At 40.9% G+C, this 17,649-nt stretch overlaps 1 protein-coding gene across 1 annotated transcript in view; it reads right to left on the bottom strand.

The window, feature by feature from the left end:
- BMP6 (bone morphogenetic protein 6) overlaps nucleotides 1-17,649 on the bottom strand; it is a 278,729-nt gene that overhangs the window by 180,859 nt on the left and 80,221 nt on the right. The gene's annotated exons all lie outside the window — the stretch shown is intronic.

Raw genomic sequence — 17,649 nt, 5'->3', positions numbered from 1 at the left:
ATGAGACACCAGACCCCACAATGCAGACAAGCTGAAGGCCTGAGCTTCTATAACACCTCAGCAGTGCCACAGGCTGATCGCCTCCATGCCACGTCGCATTAATGCAGTAATTCATGCAAAAAGAGCCCCGAGCAAGAACTGAGTGCATTCTATACTGTACATGCCAAAACCACCAAAAGAAAGGTCTATTTGTGGGGAAAAAAGGACATCAATTTTATTTTCGTACAGTGTTGAAAGACAGCGCAATTGTCAGTTAAAGTAAAGCAGTGCCGTATTGCACAAAATGGCCTGGTCATGAAGGGGGGTAAACCTTCTGGGGCTGAAATGGAAACAGAGCCCCACTTAGCAGTAAAAACTAAACAGAGGAACTAATCCTTTTTCACTCCAAAACTTACAAATAAGAAGTTTTGTCGGGGCATATTCTTAAAATCTCAGTGGATTTCTAGCAAGAAAAACATATTAATATTGGCTAGAAAAAAGCCTTACACACAGGATAAAAATATCGGACGAACGCTCGTCCGTTTTTTTTTTTTGCATGCTAGTCTCATATCGAAAATGAAGAGTTACGAATTATCTTGTATGGCAGAATACAACTTAGGAAGTGATGCACACGAATTTTCCCGCACGACAAAATTCTACTTCAGAAGTGATGTCATGTGTTGGTTTGCTTTCTTTGTGTTCTTTCTTCTCTGAGCATGCCCAGTCTTGCTCATAAGATTTTTCCCTGTCGAAATCTGTACTGACTGCACGAAAATCGGACGTGTTTTGTCGGAGGACAAAAATTTTATAGCCTGCACACCAGATTTTTTTCGGCCGAAAAGTCGGAGTCGGTTGTCAGAAGCATCATATTTACAAGCCGGAAATTGGCGGATCGGTCGTCGGACGAAAATTCCCGGCCGAATTTTGATGCGTGTGTACGAGGCTTTAGTCTTTTCCGATATCTTTCAGACAAATTCTGTAATGATTAAGCGAAAATCGTACATTCTGGTATCATACGAGAAAACTTTCATATTTGTTCCTTCCGATGATTTTGCATGTGTTGTGATCGGCTTTTGAAAGCTGTCTACAAACGATCAGATTATTAGACGATCGATTAGAAAGCAATATTTTTCATCCAATTTTATGATCGTGTATACTAGGCATTACACTATAGCAAAAATATTTTGATTACATGCTCGAAACATCTCAGTAAATTTCCAAATTTGAATCATGGCTCCAGCATTGCTTTATTATTTCAATCAGTAACATGTGAACATTTGTAGCGGTGCCATATATCACAACAAAGATGCTGCAATCCTGGTGTGAACAGCGTGACTGCATAAAATAAGTCAGCGAGAAATGCTGGTCATTGCACCATGCAGCTATGTGACACTAGAGGGCTTTGCTGGAAAACATCATCTAATCATTAACTGACAGCTGAAGGGCATACTGTTTTGATTGTCAAACAGGTTGTATATGATGCAAATATATGACTCAGAAATGATTTCACATAAACATTTTAGCAGCAGCAGAGATCTGACTCATAAGCTCCGACACAGGGAATAACACGTCTCCCAGCACATCTGTGCAATGCAAGTACGTTCAGTTGCTGCAGATCTCCAGAAATATTGCTAAGCATAAATGACAGTGGTATTCAAAGCAGAACTCTAGGGGAGAATAAACAAAACTCCATAGTTCAGTTATGCATTGATTAAAATAAATCATTAAATGTATTTTCACATACAGATATTATCATGCTTTAGCCTGGGTTCACACTACTGCAATGTCAGACATCGCATGTGATTTGCACAACATTGCTCTCCAGACCACATGCGATGTCTGTGCAATGGGAGTTCAGCCATACGGTTGTATGGCTGAACTCGCATTGGATTCACATGAAAAAGGTGCAGGAACCTTTTTTTCCCCCCGTACTGGAATTAGATTGCATGGGTGTTCAGTTCGAATTTACAGTTCGCAATGTGATCTGCAAACCAATCTGGGGGTGTCATTAAAGCGGTAGTATACTCAGTACATGCATATCTGAAAATGCAATCACCAGCAGTACCATGTAATGTTCAATCAAATATCAAGAAAGCAATGGATTATCGGTTTTCCTTACATTTATATTTCCTTTCGTTCTGCTGGGGGTTTTGTGAGGTTGTGCGCCGCCATCCTTGGTGTGGGTTCTGTCTTCTTATTGGTGCGGTATTTCCGCCCACAGTATGTCTATTGTCTGTAGACGCTGAAACCAAGCCTCGTTTTGGTTTCACTAACCATTTGGACAGCCAATAGGAGGCTGTCCACTATCGCCCAATAGGAGTCTGTCAACTATTTCCCTTATGCACAATAGCTCTCCTCCCTTCTCCACAATCTAATAATGGAGGTGAGCTGCCAGCTGCATATGTAGTTATATTACTGTATACATACACTATCAAACCACCTAATTGTATGTGGGGGGAAGGTCGGAATCTCGCGTGAGCACGGGGCTGACGTCCAGCAGAGGAAATGACGCAGCCCCGGCATAGACCCTGCATTATTCCGGCAAGATCATTAGCTTGCCGGAAAATCAGGGTACACTGAGCATGCGCGAGTGACGTCATTGAGCAGAACGATGTAAATAGAAAGAGAACGGCTGAAGTCACAGCAAGGAGAAAAGGTTAGTAATGGAATACGGACACAGTTGATTTATATTATGCAAAGTAGTGAAAATGAGTATACTACCGCTTTAACTTTGCATTGATACCTGCAGTGTGAACTGCCTGTGGGGAAGATGCGACACGGGAACCCGCACTAGAATTGCGCTGGTTCCTGCATCGCAGTAGTGTGAACCCAGGCTAAAGCCCAATTCCACTTCACAGTTTCTTATTTAAATCCATAAGCCTGCAACAGTAAAAGAAAATAGTGCAGGTGCAATACTTGCCTCCTCCCTGTTGCTATTCCTTGCAAAGTCTGCCTGTGATCCAGTGATGTCCTCTTCTTGGTAAATGACCACCAACATCATTCAACCCAAGATTTAAAGGATGTGTGTGTGTGTGTGTGTGTGGGGGGGGGGGGGGGGCATCACCGCAAGACCCTGCACTTACAGTATACTGACAGTGCCCTTATCACATTAGAAATGCTTACTGCATTACTGAAGACCACCCAGAGCAGAAGGGGATCCCCTGTTTGACCAGTCAGTAGACATCAAAAAAGGTAACTATCAAAAAAAGGTAACTATCAAAAAAAGGTAACTATCAAAAAAATCTAAGATACATGCAAAGTGGGCCCTCTATGATAAAGGGGGGGGGGGGGGGCAGGGCACCATATTTATCATAGTACAGGTTTCCTTTAACCCTTTTTTATGAGTTTTGATGTGTAGATGCCCAGATCAAATATATTATCATTGGTATGAGTTAGTAATGGGACTCTTCCTACATAAAGTCTTTTTTTTTTCTTATATCTGAACTCAACATTATTAAACACAGTTTAGAGTTGAGATATACATATGTGAACAGGTTTCTCTGCCAAATATTTGTATGTCTATCCAGTTCTGATATTTTTTTAGCCCTGCCAGACAGCACAGCCAGGCTAGTGACCTAACTTTTCTCTGCTAGAGAAAAGCAATAAAGCCCAATCACCTACCTGCCTCCAGCATGTGAATTAATATAGGAAGAGACTGATTGACCTACAGTGCTGCCCTTGTTCTCCCAATGTAATTGTTGCAGTACAGAGGCTACAAGATGCTGATACCAAGTTAAATGCCGGTACATTTACTAGATGCATTAACTCTAATTTAATTATATTTAATGAAAATGTCACTGCATTATTCATTGTTTTTTTATGTCTGTCTGGAGTTCAGTTTAAAGAAGGTCTAGGCCTTTTATTCTGTAAACTGTTCAATTAAAACCCTTGTCAGATTTTTATTATGAGCTGATAAATAGATAAAATGTGAACATTTTTTTAAAACTTTAATTCATTTTTTAAACACTATACCAACTTTTTTAAAAAACAAAATAAAAATTATTACAATTTGTATGATACAGCAAGTACTATGGCACAGGGAAAAAGATACAATGACAACTGGAGCCAAAGGAATCACCGTGTTATAGCTGTTATAGCTATAACACGGTCTCACAATGATTAGTTGAGAATAGTAGCTGTCAGTGAAGGACACTAAATTCACTTTTTTTTTTCTCTGGGTAAAGCTTACGGTAGATACTCAAATTCTATAAAGACTTCCCATTAAGTACTTAGCCTGCCATGACAAACCTTGATATCACCATTATTACAGTTGTGCTCATAAGTTTAAATACCCCTGGCAAAATGTATACAATGTGCACTATTCTTTAAGTAAACATGAGTAAGCAGACCAAACCTATTACTTTTATTTTAAATGTGATTCAAGTTAAACTATCAGACATCACAGTTGGCAAAAGTTATTAAACTATAGCAATAAAAGAAAATAATAAAACAGCCCAGTTCAAAAGTTTTGATACTTTTCTAATTAACTCTATGTACCGAGTTCTATGAATAAGTAGCCACTTGCTCCTCCCACATGTTTCGTCTCCCCAAGATTCCCACTGAGTTCTTGCTCCTTAATAAATCCTTCATCTTATCCCCACCTTAGTTATTAGCAGCAGGAAGTTGCTTCTCACAGCCATCATTTAAGGCCCACTCCATTGCTGATCATCCATCAAAGACATGCTTCTACTCATAGGCCTTGTTAGATCCTCTCCAAACATAGTGTTGATGGTTGTGACCATAAAGTTCAGTTTTGGTCTCATCCCTTCAAATTATTTTATTTCAGAAGTTTTAAGGCTTCTGTAGGTGCTGTTTGGCGTTTCGTAAGCAGACTGTTTTGTAGTGCTGGTGCAGCAAAAACAGCTAATATTTTACTTCGTTGGCAAGGGTAAGTAAACTTATGAGCATAACTGTATCTAGTGTTGTTTAAGTAAAGGTAAAGTAATGACTTGTATTTGATAGTTTGACATTTTATTTCTTGGCAAGCCTGTTTTAAAAATCTATATTTTTCATTTTTGTTTTTGTTTTTTTCTTTTTTTTTACAGTCAGGTTATGATGATTAGCCTTAGACTACTTTCTCCTTTAAACCCTAGTCTTCTATACAGAAATATGTATGAGTCAATTAGAACTGAGAAATAATTGGTGTTTAGCTATAAATCGCTAATGTTTACATGCTATTGTGCAAAATCTACACTCAAGTTTTCCCCTGAAGTGTTGTGTAATACTTTTGTTCCCCAATTAGCACAGCTGGGTTGACATAACTCTGATGTGTGTGTCACCACTTTCTATGAAACTTACGCTGACACAGCCCATCAGGAAGCAGCTGGTAAACATGTGAAGAAAATCTAATGAGTGCTTGTTGGCAGCCTGTTCAGCTCATTTAAGGGGGGACTTTACCTAGCAAGTCTTGTATATGCTTTTAACCTCCTTTCCAAGAAAACATCATGGTATGACCAACGTTTCTTAGGGAGGGAAAGTATACTGACCACTTAATGGGCCAATACACGTAGGACACTCACTGACTGCATAGATATTAAAGTTGATTTTCATCAAATATAGCCACTTTTTTCAGTTTGGGGTTGCTTGGACAATATAATACCCAGATTTAGACCAAATATTTTGCCAGGCTTTTCTAATAGCTTAGATCCCCTTTCACTGCACTTGTCCTCCTGTTGAGGAAGTCTGACTTCCTCAACAGGAGGTTGGATTTAGTAAAAGGAGATTTAAGTTAGTGATCTACACTATTAACCACACATTGACTGGGGCTACAGAGGTATCCTTCCCCTACCCTATCAATACATTTACAAGTTTGTATACCCTTTTCAAGTGTGTAGGGATAATTTATACAATCACAAGATCGTGAACCTCCAACTTTCTGACATTACCTTATTTGGGGGGAGTCCTGCACTACCGAGCTCTTGGCATGTTGCTCAGAGAGTGACAATTGGATTATAGCAACCACCTTGAACAGATTTCTGATGAAGTTGACAGAAAGTGAATCGAAATACATAGAGTTCCAGTTCATTCAAACTCCATCATGTGATGTTCTTAATGTGACTTTGTTAAAATAAGGTTTTCATTGTGGCAAGGTTAATTTGAGTAACATGCCGGGGTATGTGTTAGGGGGAGGAAGTGGACTAGACAATTCTAATATGAACTGTGTTCCTTGTTTAATTAGGATTTTTCATGCAATAAAATTAATATTTTATGATAAATGGAATATGTGTAGTATTATTGATCAATAGGGGGGACACATATATGAAGAAATTGGGGCCCATCACCAGGTTTCTTTCAATATAGTTTCTTCGTTTGGAAAGATTTATTGATCAACAAGAAATGTGCACTTCCTAGAGCACATTAAACCATATGGGCTTCAGAGTTCATATGGAATAGGTTTCACAATATACTGCACTGTATTCAAGTTCCTCAACTTCTAGATACATTTCTTAAAAGGTTTATGCTGCATTTATTATACTACTCTTATGTGTATTTTACTGAGACTATGCAGCTTTAAAGCCTTTTATGCAATGCATATCTCCAAATAAACTTGTTTAATTAAAAACAAACTCCACTGAAAATACACTAGCTTCTATTTAATTCCCATTTTATTCCTAGGCTACCTATTTTAAATACATGTCTGCATTAGAGGCAGCTTGAAGGCTCTTGATGGCATTATGAGATGGATGGCCTGCCAGCTGGATGGACCTGCTTATACAATGGGAGGTCCCATTTTGTAGCTGTGATGGAAAGGTTGAAGAGACACAACTTGCTGTAAAACATTTAGCAATAAAGTTTTAATGCTGAGAAAATTTGTCAAATTCTTGGAAGGGTCTGAAGCAATGACATAATCTAACTACATCCAACTGTAAGAATGTACTTCTCATAAAAGCATGATGTAGCAATGGAGAACAAATAGAACACCAACAAAGTGATTTAGCACATGTAATACCTTAACACATTTCGGGGGAATTAATCAAAACTGATGCTGTCAGAATCTGGAGCAGCTGTGCATGGCAACTTAACAGCTTACAGTATATCTTTTATTATCAAAGCATGATTGAACAAGCTGAAGACAGAAGCTGATTGGTTGCCATGCACAACTGCTCCAGATTCTGGCTGCACCGGTTTCGATAACTCCCCCCTTCCCCCCAATTGCAAAACGAATGACAACCAAAATAGGTAACTAATATACTGAGAATTCAGGTGTTAACTTAAGACCGCATTCACACTGAAGTGGCACGACTCCTGCACGACTTCGGGGCGACCTGTGAAGTCCCGTGCACCGCGACTTCGGCGCGACTTGCACGGACTTCACATAATTGAAGTCAATGCAAGTCGCTCCAAGGTCGCCCCGAAGTAGTACAGGACCCTTTTTCTAAGTCGGAGCGACTTGTGTCGCTCCTATTAGAACGGGTCCTGTAGCAGTGCATGGACTGCGACGGACCGCGACTTGTCAGGCTGACAAGTCGCGGTAGTGTGAATGGAGCCTAAGCTCAACTCCAGGAAAATGAAAAAAATATATATTTCCTTTCATCAGGGTGTAAGGTAAGTGATAGAGTCTCTTCATCTCTACCCTAGACATACCTAGCATGGATTTTTTTACATTTTCCTGGAGTTGGACATTAACATTTAATTTTTTTTAATGCTGAGGTATCGTGAAATGATCAGACCAGGGGTCTCCAAACTTTCTAAACAAAGGATCAGTTTACTGTCCTTCAGACTTTAGAGGCTCCAGAATATAGTCAGTGGAAGTAGAAAATACCCTAGCATCAATGAGAGAAGACAAGTCCTAGGCATGGTGGTCAATGGAAGTAAAAAAAAATACAAAACACTGTGGTCAGTAAGAGAAGGAATAGTGTCAGTTGTTGATGTCAGTGGGAGAAATAGTGCCCCATCATTGGTGTAAATGGAAAGAATAGTTATCCTTTGTTGTAGTCACTGGAAGGAGTAGTGACCCAGTGTTGGCGTCAATGAAAGTAATAGTGCCTCGTATCAGTGGGAGGAACAGTGCCCCAAGGGCAGGATGAAGGCAAGCAAAGGGCACATCTGGCCCGCTTGTCACAGTTTGGAGACCACTGGATTAGACAAACAGCAATGTGCAATTTCATGTTTAGTGCATAGGCGCAGGTTAAATTGACAATGCCAAAAGAATGGTAACTGGTATGTAGTAAGCACAAATCATTGTAAAACAGGCAATGCAACTGCAACAGTAACAGGGAATGCCTATGGGCAGCTTTCCATTAAAGATGTTAGGTGGCAGCACAGTACAGAATAACAGGTTTCTACAGAACAATGTATAAGGAAGAATCACTGTGAAATAAACAATACACCAAACAGTACAGTTCAGTATAATAAAAAATGCAGTTACTTGTGCTTCTCTGGGGTAATACCTCTCTCACAAAGGAGGATGCCAGCAACGGGTAGCCCAGGTGATCAGCTGCAAGCTCCACAGATAAAAGCCAGAAATTCGTTTCTGGTCTACATACTAAGCTGGCAGAAAATGTCCCAGGGGTGGGTGTACAGGGGAGCAACTGAAGGAGCAGGGTGACCCCACTAGCAAGGCAGTACTAGTCTGGAGCCAGCTAGCACAGTATCCACTACAAGGACTGAAACTGGACTGGAAGCTGTATCCTTTTTGCACCTTCACCCAGCGGCCCAGGAACGATGGAAGACCCAAAACCTAGTAACCGCTCATGTGCTTATTGCTGTCCTATCAGGTACTTCTCTCCAAGCACCTATGCATGGATAGAGGTTGAATTTATATCCCCTAGGTGTGTCCAGGGGATGATGGGAGTCCAGGTGGTTGTGGGGAGAGTCTGTGTCAACTGTTGAGCAAGGGGGATAAGAGGGAACCCTGCTATAATTTATTTATTTTTTTAACACTGTGCTTTTGTGTATATAAACTAATTTTCAGCAGGTTTTTACCTGACATATCTGTAAGAAGGTGGTCCAAATCTAGCATGGTCTACAGATGACAGAAATATATGGTATAATTTGACTCAAAGCAGATTAAGTAACACCAGTTTTCTACATCTTCCCCACAATGAGGATGAAGAACTATGACTCTTCTGAGATTCTTAAAGCCTACATTTAATCTATTTAATTTTTTTTCTATCTGGTTCCTCCGCACCTCCTTTATCAACATATAGTACCAATACTATGTTAATAGTTTAAATAAACCTATTCTGTTTTCATTACAAACCTTATTTTAGACCAATGCAAAAAGATCAAGTCTGATTGGAGGGGCCAGCTTCAGCAGGGTGCTGTCCATAGCTTTCTGAAATCATCACCTGCCTCCGTACTCCTCTCAAGAGCCCTCAGTCCTCATGCAAGCAGAGAACTGGCTCTTCGGAGGAGTTCTGCAAATATCAAAATGCCTTGACAAATGGATGTCAGTCTGGAGAAGTGGGCATGCAGACTGCCTTGGGTAATGCTCACATGTGATGCTGACCCTCTACGATTGAAAGAACAGAATATAATGGATAAAATAAATAAATGGGGTGGGCCAGTCAGGCTGGGGAGGAAAGAACTAGATAATCCAGCAAATGAGGCAGTCTCTATCTGACTTGTTGCAGCTTCCAAAGTACATTGCGAGATGCTCACATTGTGGAGCAAAATCATAATAAGCGATGTACAACTGTGCAAAAAATGAAGGTAAGGATGGAGTTCAATTTTAAACACCCAAAGTCATTTTAAGCAGTATATGAAGAACCAGTATATATTTAACCACTATATGAAGAATTTGACTGAAGATGATATGATATGAAGATTTTCCTTTTGTCTGTTCAGTCCTAATGTGTACAATTAAAAATACCATTCACATCTCACCAACATATTTTCCACTGACTTTACTTCCATTGACCACCAAGGTCTTTTACATAGTTTTGTATATAAGTACCTTTCCTAATTCCCTGCCAATCTCAGTAAAACATTTATTATCATAGCACTCAAAAAGTAGCACTCAAAAAATGTATTAACAATATCATTGTGATAAATCACGTTGTGATTTCATTGGAGACATGGGGATTGATTTACTTAGGGATATGCGTGAATGCCAGAGCATCATTTGTGGACAAGCAAATCGTATTTACAGTTTGTTGGGTTGGTCCAGATGCATGCCACTACATTTTGATTTGCTCTAGTTCACCTAACCACTGTTAGCATTTTTAAAAGCTGACACCATGTAGGAATACAACTGCATCAAATGTTAGTGAACCAGACACTGTATAGTACTGTACTGCTTAAGTATGCAAGCGTAGAAGCACAAGCACTAGGCAGGGTATATCATTCCATATGCTGCTGCTTAGAATAGATATTCCAAAAATACATACATATGTTTCCTTTATTCCTATGACAGCATAACATATGGGTTATTTATATGTGATTTAGCTTGGTGATTCATTTTTAATCTCATTAGCTTTAGAAGATTTTACCCCCTTCATGATCATGCAATGCTGTCCCAAACAAAATTTGTATTATTTTTTTCACACCAATACAGCTTTCTTTTGATAGTATTTGATCCTCACTGGCTTTTTTTTTTTTGCGATATAATTTTGAGAAAAAAACAATATTTTTTACTTTCTGCTATAAAACTTATCCAATAAACAAAAATTGTAGGAAATCTAATTTCTCTATAAATTTAGGCCAAACTGTAATCAGCTACATGTCTTTGGTAAAAAGAATATCTAAATAAGCATATATTGTTTGGTTTGCGTGAGAATTTTATAGTTTTCTATTTCTTCTATATACTATAATATACTATGGCGGTGATCAGCGACTTATAATGGAAAGACAGACAGAGGCACCTCTAAGTGTAGACTTTATGCAACAGGTTTAATGAATAAAATTATGCACTCATGTTAGTAAGTATATATTCATGCCCATAAAACAAAGTTCCAGTGTGGAGAAGTGTACATCATCCGGTCATGGACATCCGCCCTGCTGGAGTCGAAATCCTTTCGCCGTGGCCGGATTGTACGGCAAAGTTAGAACCAGGAAGTAGGCTCTGTGTATTTGCTTGACAGCGAGGCTTGGCAGATGACATCATCCAGGTTCGATTATCCACCAAGCCTCGCTGTCAAGCAAATACATCGAGCCTACTTCCTGGTTCTAACTTTGCCGTACAAGCCGGCCACGGGGAAAGGGTTTTGGCTCCAGCAGGACGGATGTCCATGACCATATGATGTACACTTCTCCACACTGGAACTTTGTTTTATGGGCATGAATATATACTTACTAACGTGAGTGCATAATTTTATTCATTAAACCTGTTGCATAAAGTCTACACTTAGAGGCGCCTCTGTCTGTCTTTAATTTAGCCCTGTGGAACCCCTGGCTTTTGATTTCTGGATGGCTGCCCTACATGGTCTTTTTCTCCCCCTGTGCCATTAATGACTTTTAACTCTATGAACTTTTGGTTCGATATGTGATCAAGCGCCTGTTAACATTGTGTATTTCAGCGACTTATAATGGGACTGCGATAGTGCGGCGGACAATCTGACACTATCTTACACTGGAGGGAGAACTAATACAGTGATCAGTGCTAATATATACTGTTACTGTACTAACGACACTGACTGGGAAGGTGCTAACATCTAGGGCGTTTAGGGAGTTAAATGTGTGCCTAACAATGTTTACTATGTGTACTGTGTGCTGTTTTTACTAAGCAGTGTGTCAGTTTTTAGGGAGAAAAAAACCAGCAAATCACTGCTGTCAGTGAAGAACCCTGTGTTGTTTACCTACACAGAGCTCTCTTCTGTCATTCGCTCAGCCAATCGGTGGGTTCCAGCCATAATTCATTGGCCGAGATCAACTGATCAGCTTGTGCTGTAACGAATGGCAGCACAGCCATGATGGCAGGTGTGTGCTCACATGCCCACTACCCGGAAATACAAAATCCTGTACGTGTACGTGATCCAGCGCACTGGGGCCGCCCTGCAGCAGTATAACTGTGATGGTTGGTCCTGAAGTGGTTAAGTAACACAGGAACACAGGCACTAAAGCAGAATTATTTGGAGGTTCAAAGCACACAGCAAATAAGGACTGAACCATACATATTGAACATCTGCTAGATAAATTGAGGGATCGTGGTTGCAATGTGCGCGCACATCCAAGCCATGCGATGTAAGCATGCACTTATAAAGTATCCCTCTACTTCTTATGCTTTAATGAATAATCCCCATAGCGAAATCAAATTTTATTTACAATTGGCATTTTAATTTCACTTACACAAAAATACTGGGGGCTTGATGGTTTGCAGAAGATCGTTTTGTTGATAATAAAGTCATATAAAATATAAAATCAAAATTATAAATAGTTTCAAACATCAGACATGAAATAAGAACAACTTACATTACAGAAAAAGGGGGATATGATCCGAAGCAGTGACGTGCTTCCATCCCTAATAGCTTGTGCAAACATGAAACAGAGGTCGTGGGACTTTAAATGAGGCAGGTCACTAACAGAGATACACAAAAATAAAATCCGAACATGGTAATTTTTTGTACATTCAGTAATTAATACAAATATATTACATCAGTTTCCAAATGTGATGCAGACATGTATGAAAAAAGGCTAACACATATAGTAAAACAATTATTATAATAATAATTTGATAATATTTTGAAAAAAAGTACATGGTTGTCTCTGAATAATATATCTATGCATCTGTGTGGCTCTACGCGTTTCATGGATTCCTGTCCACTCATCAGGAGCTTGATACAAAAAGATACATGTCGGCATCAGAAATACACCCAGAATCTGGGGGGGGGGGTGGGGAGTGAACGCACCAAAGCAAACATCTGACCCAGGGCGGTGGCGAGGATAAGCCACCCAGTCCAAAGGGGGGGAGGCAGCCGAAGGGCAAGCCAGGACATCTAGAACCATTCTGTGAAATGTGAAAAGTATAGTGCAATGAGGGTAACATTAGCCCCTCAAGAGTCTTACCTGTAGTGTAAAGTGTTTTTATTAAGAGCAATCCCAAGGTCCCCACCACATAGGAGGCTAAGCAGAATGAGGGCCTGGCTGACCTCAGCTAAATATTCCAGAGGACAAGGGTGGTTCCCTGCTAGCGCCATGCAGATGCCAGAATGAGGGGACAGAGAGGAATGAACCTGGAAACGGGTCACCATGCCTGCCCCCAGCATCAGATGGAGAGAGTAGCCCCGGTGTAACGTGAGAATTACCTACCCCGTGAGAAAAACCTACCTACGTCACTTCCTGCCAGGAACAGCTGAGCAGCGCAGCAGTGCGCATGCTCACAGCCCCGGAGACCTAATGGAAGAGCTGAGGATCAGACTAGTGCGCATGCGCACTAGTCTGAATTGATCTCGGTGTCCGTGAAAAAAACCTACCGACGCGGTGGTGACATAAAACAGCTGTGCTGCACTATGAGTCATCTCCGCTCCTGTCCCTGTCGCTTCCCTGATCTTGGCTAGTAAATATAAAAGCGGCTGGCGGCTCCGTGATTTATCTTTTCATACAGCCGCCGCCGCTTTTATATTTATTAGCCGAGATCACGGAAGGGCCCGGGACAGGAGCGGAGATGACTCATAGTGCAGCACAGCTGTTTTAATGTAACTGCTCGCGTTACACACACTGCCGTAAACCAGTAGTGACGAGGGTAGGTTTTTCTCACAGGTAGGTAATTCTCACGGAACACTGGCAACGCGACACCAAAAGATAGCGGGTAAAGGTCGGGTATGCAAACATGGCGCCGATGCACGGGGTGACCACCCCCACTCACATCTCAGCGGAGACCAGAGGCGGAGAGGAGGAGAAGGTGTCAAGGCATGCATCCCAGCCCCAGGACCAACGGGATCAACAACACCCCCCGCTCCCCCACTAGGCTGGTTAACAAAAAAAGTATACATAATCCATAAAAAGATGTAGGAAAAATACTAAAGTACACAGTAATAACTGTATAAAAAAGGGAATATATGTAAGGAACATATTGGTGATGCAACAGATCATAAAAGGGACCAGGGTGTCTTCCACTCAACTATACACAGAAAAAGAGGGATATTATCCGAAGCATACAAAGTGAGGTGCCTCACTATGCTTCTCAGTCCAGTCGGATACATAACCTGACTCTACCCTATGCTGTTTACTGAGCCCTGAGCTATAGCTAGCTAGAGAGTCCCAAACCAGAAAGGCCAGCAGTTAATTAAGGTAGCATAAGCTGCATATAAACTCTATCTTACTAAAGAGGTTCTCCTAGTAATATACAACACAAATAAGTGACCACTACACACATACAGTAGCACAGGTCTAACTTTATGACACAGTGCATGTGAGATAAAAATAGGACAGAGAAACGTCTGTCACCAGACTTCAGATACACACAGAAGCTGCACCTGTTAAACTATTACAACACAGGAACACTTGCCTAATAGTCCCTGCATCTGGTCTGGATAAAATACATCAGTGGCAGCTCCTCCATACATAGTCATATGGTCCTTTTCTGTCTCTACCTCCTGGAAATACCCTTTGTGAGAAATCACAGTCCTGCAATCTGGAGTTTCTGTGGCAGCTAGCACAGACAGGAAGCACCTGTCTATAACCAACTCTATGATAAATATCAAGCAACAGCTATTTAAAATAAAGACAATAGAGGAAAGAGCATCTCCCTACATCCATCCTCCCTAGTCTAACCCATAGGCATGTGCACGGGGTGTGCCAGGTGTGTCTGGGCACAGCCTAATCACCCCAAGGATTGCCGATTCCCCCTGCCTACCGTTTCCCCCCTGCAGTGCTGCCAGCTTTCCTCCTCTCCTCTAAGGAGCGGGGAAGGGGCTGGTAAATATTTCATTAACCGGCCTTCCTTTTCTGAATGAACACAGTGAGTGATCTATAAAGATCCTGTCTTCATTTTTAACTGAAGGATAGTAAACAATGTTTACTGCAGGCTGCAGAGAAAGAGACTGGGGAATCTCTGTCCTCAGTTTCTTTCTCTGTCTCAAAAGTTAGACATCAGGAGTCTGTTTAGACCCTTGATATTTCACCAAAGCCCCATAACAGGGCTTATACAAAATTCCTGTACAAAATTATTAAACAATAGTATTGTAAAAAATAAATTTAATTTATAAAATAAAAAAAACTACTGACAGTGTCAAATGCCCTACTGGCACCAATCTCTACTGACACTGTCCACTGCTCTGCAGATATACAGGCATCTGGGTTTGTGCTTTGGGGTGCACACCTTAATGCAATAGGCTGCGCACACCAATGGTCTAACCCAGTGATGGCGAACCTTGGCACCCCAGATGTTTTAGAACTACATTTCCTGTGGTGGTCAACTACACTGCATAGTGCATGAGCATCATGGGAAATGTAGTTCCAAAACATCTGGGGTGCCAAGGTTCCCCATCACTGGTCTAATCCCTCCTGTTGCATACACCACAATATAAATCAATAAGAAAATGTGATGTATATAGCTGGTCAGCAGGAAGATCTAGGGAACTAGGCACAAAGATGTCACCACCAAAGAGAGAGAGAGGCAAAGAGTAACGTACTAAAAGCAAATACATCACCGGCATTTTATATGCAATACTGTGTAAGTGACAGGATTGCTTTGAATATAAACATTATTGTCAATTTACAGATGGTAGCAGAATATTTACACGTGTGCAAACACTTTAAAAATGTATAAATAAAGTGTATATTGCAGGGTATCATATAGGATTATTTCATGTTTAAAGCCTATAAAATATAGTAACACCTAGTGACAGGAAGTGTTTCATAGCTGTAATGGTCAGCAGGTTTGTCATTAAGTGATTGAAATTTGGCTTATTTATTTCTCCCTTGTAGAACGTAATATGGCACTCTGGCCTCCCTGCTGTTACTGAGCGCAGTAATTGAGTGCATCTAGACCTCTCAAGACTTTGATGTTTTTAATGTTCCCTGTCAGTCACTAGTGACTGCATTTCAATAGACATTATGTCACCTCTCTGGCACAAGTAAACATAATGTCTAACACCTAAATAACTTGTGCCAGGCAAGCGTAAGGCAAATGATGACAAGATAAGTACACAATTTTGCACCTGCAGGAAGAATTATTCAAACGGCTGAACATGGACAAGATGAGTGCTATTTGCTGCTCCTCCCTGTTTCATCCAGCTGTTTTGGTGAGCTAAGTAGTATATTATGCAACACGGCTTCTAGAGATTCCAAAAGTGGACTAAAAATTTATTTTAATTAATTGAATTTACACAAATATTTAAAAAATGAAATGATAAAAAAAAACAATGCTTTAATGCTTTAAAGGGCCAGTCCACCACAAAATGAGAATTTAGATGACTTAGTGAACACCGACTGTCTGAGTCAGCCTCTGGCTTTTTATATGGCTTAGATACTACAGAAAAATGGCACTGCGATAATTTCTGGTTCTGTTCCTACCTATTTGGGAGTTTTGGATGCTCTCATCCATCTCTGCATGTTCTAGTTCCTGTTGCCGTGTTCTCTATAAAACATGGAAAAAAATCCAACAGGGAGAACGGTACCCCCCTCCCCCCCCCCCCCCCCCCACAGCTAGGGTTGCCAAAATAAGGGACAGGATGGGGGGGAGTTGAAGTGTGAATTTTTTTTTAGGCGGTGCTGAAATGACTATGAAGCAATCTATATAAAAAGATACGCAAGTGCTTTATTCAACAGAAACAAAAGAACAATTAAAAGAATGAGCCCCATACAGACGGTTCAATAAAAAATGGCCTACATTCGGTCCATGTGTATGTCAGCCGGTCCGACAGATGCCAGTCGTTTGGCCATTTTCTGTTGGATGAGAATGCTGGAAAACCAGCAGCTGGCCAGCTCCCGATCGGCGCTTCTGGCTCATGGCTAGGAGCGCTAACCAGAGTGTTCTGACGGGGGAGAGTCCCCCTCTCAGAACACAATAGCTCAGCAGGGGGGATTGCTGTACTAACGTCTGATTGCTAGTACAGTGGCTCCAACCTGAGCTGTCAGTCCGCTGGGTTAAAAAAAAATAAAAAAAAAAAATATAGGTGCGTACTAGGCTTTAAGCCTCATACTCACTACTAGTCTGGGTCGAACTAAAAAAACTTGACAGCTCAGGTTGGAGCTGCTGTACTAACAATCTGATGTTAGTACAGCAGTCTCCCCTGCTGAACACTCCAGTCAGTGCTCTCAGCCATTGGATGTAACCCCAGCACATGGAAAGAAGAAAACATGCGGCATATGAGGTGCACCATGATAAAGAGTGGATTTGGTTAAATTGCACTGGATACTGGGCATTGTCTAAAGAAATATGGTTAAATATAGTCTAAGCTGACTTGCAGTACACACTATGCACAAATGCTGCAGTCCACAGTGCCCATAAATCATTCCTTACTTACTGAAACACAAGTACAATAAGTCATGTGTAAGGATCAAAGGATCATTAAAAAAAGAAAAAAACAGATTGTGGACAAGAAGCTATCAGTGTATGTGCCCCCTTACATTGGTGTTAAAGCGGAGTTCCACCCTGGATTTGTTTTTTTTTTTTTTAATACCCCCGGGACAGTCAGGGCTAGTGCATTCCACAATGGCTAGCCTCTGATCTGTCCCGGGTTGCACTTACCTGCAAGACGAAATACTTACCTTGCAAACGTCTTGTCCAGCGCTGCCATCTCAGATGTGGGCAGCTTGAAGCCAGCGCGTCCTCTTCGGCGTCTTCTT

Source organism: Pelophylax lessonae, assembly GCF_965119305.1.
Source record: "Pelophylax lessonae genome assembly, chromosome: 5".
NCBI classification, from domain to species: Eukaryota; Metazoa; Chordata; class Amphibia; order Anura; family Ranidae; genus Pelophylax; species Pelophylax lessonae.
The sequence above is the reverse complement of the archived record's forward strand: the minus strand, read 5'-3'. Positions and strand labels throughout refer to the sequence as shown.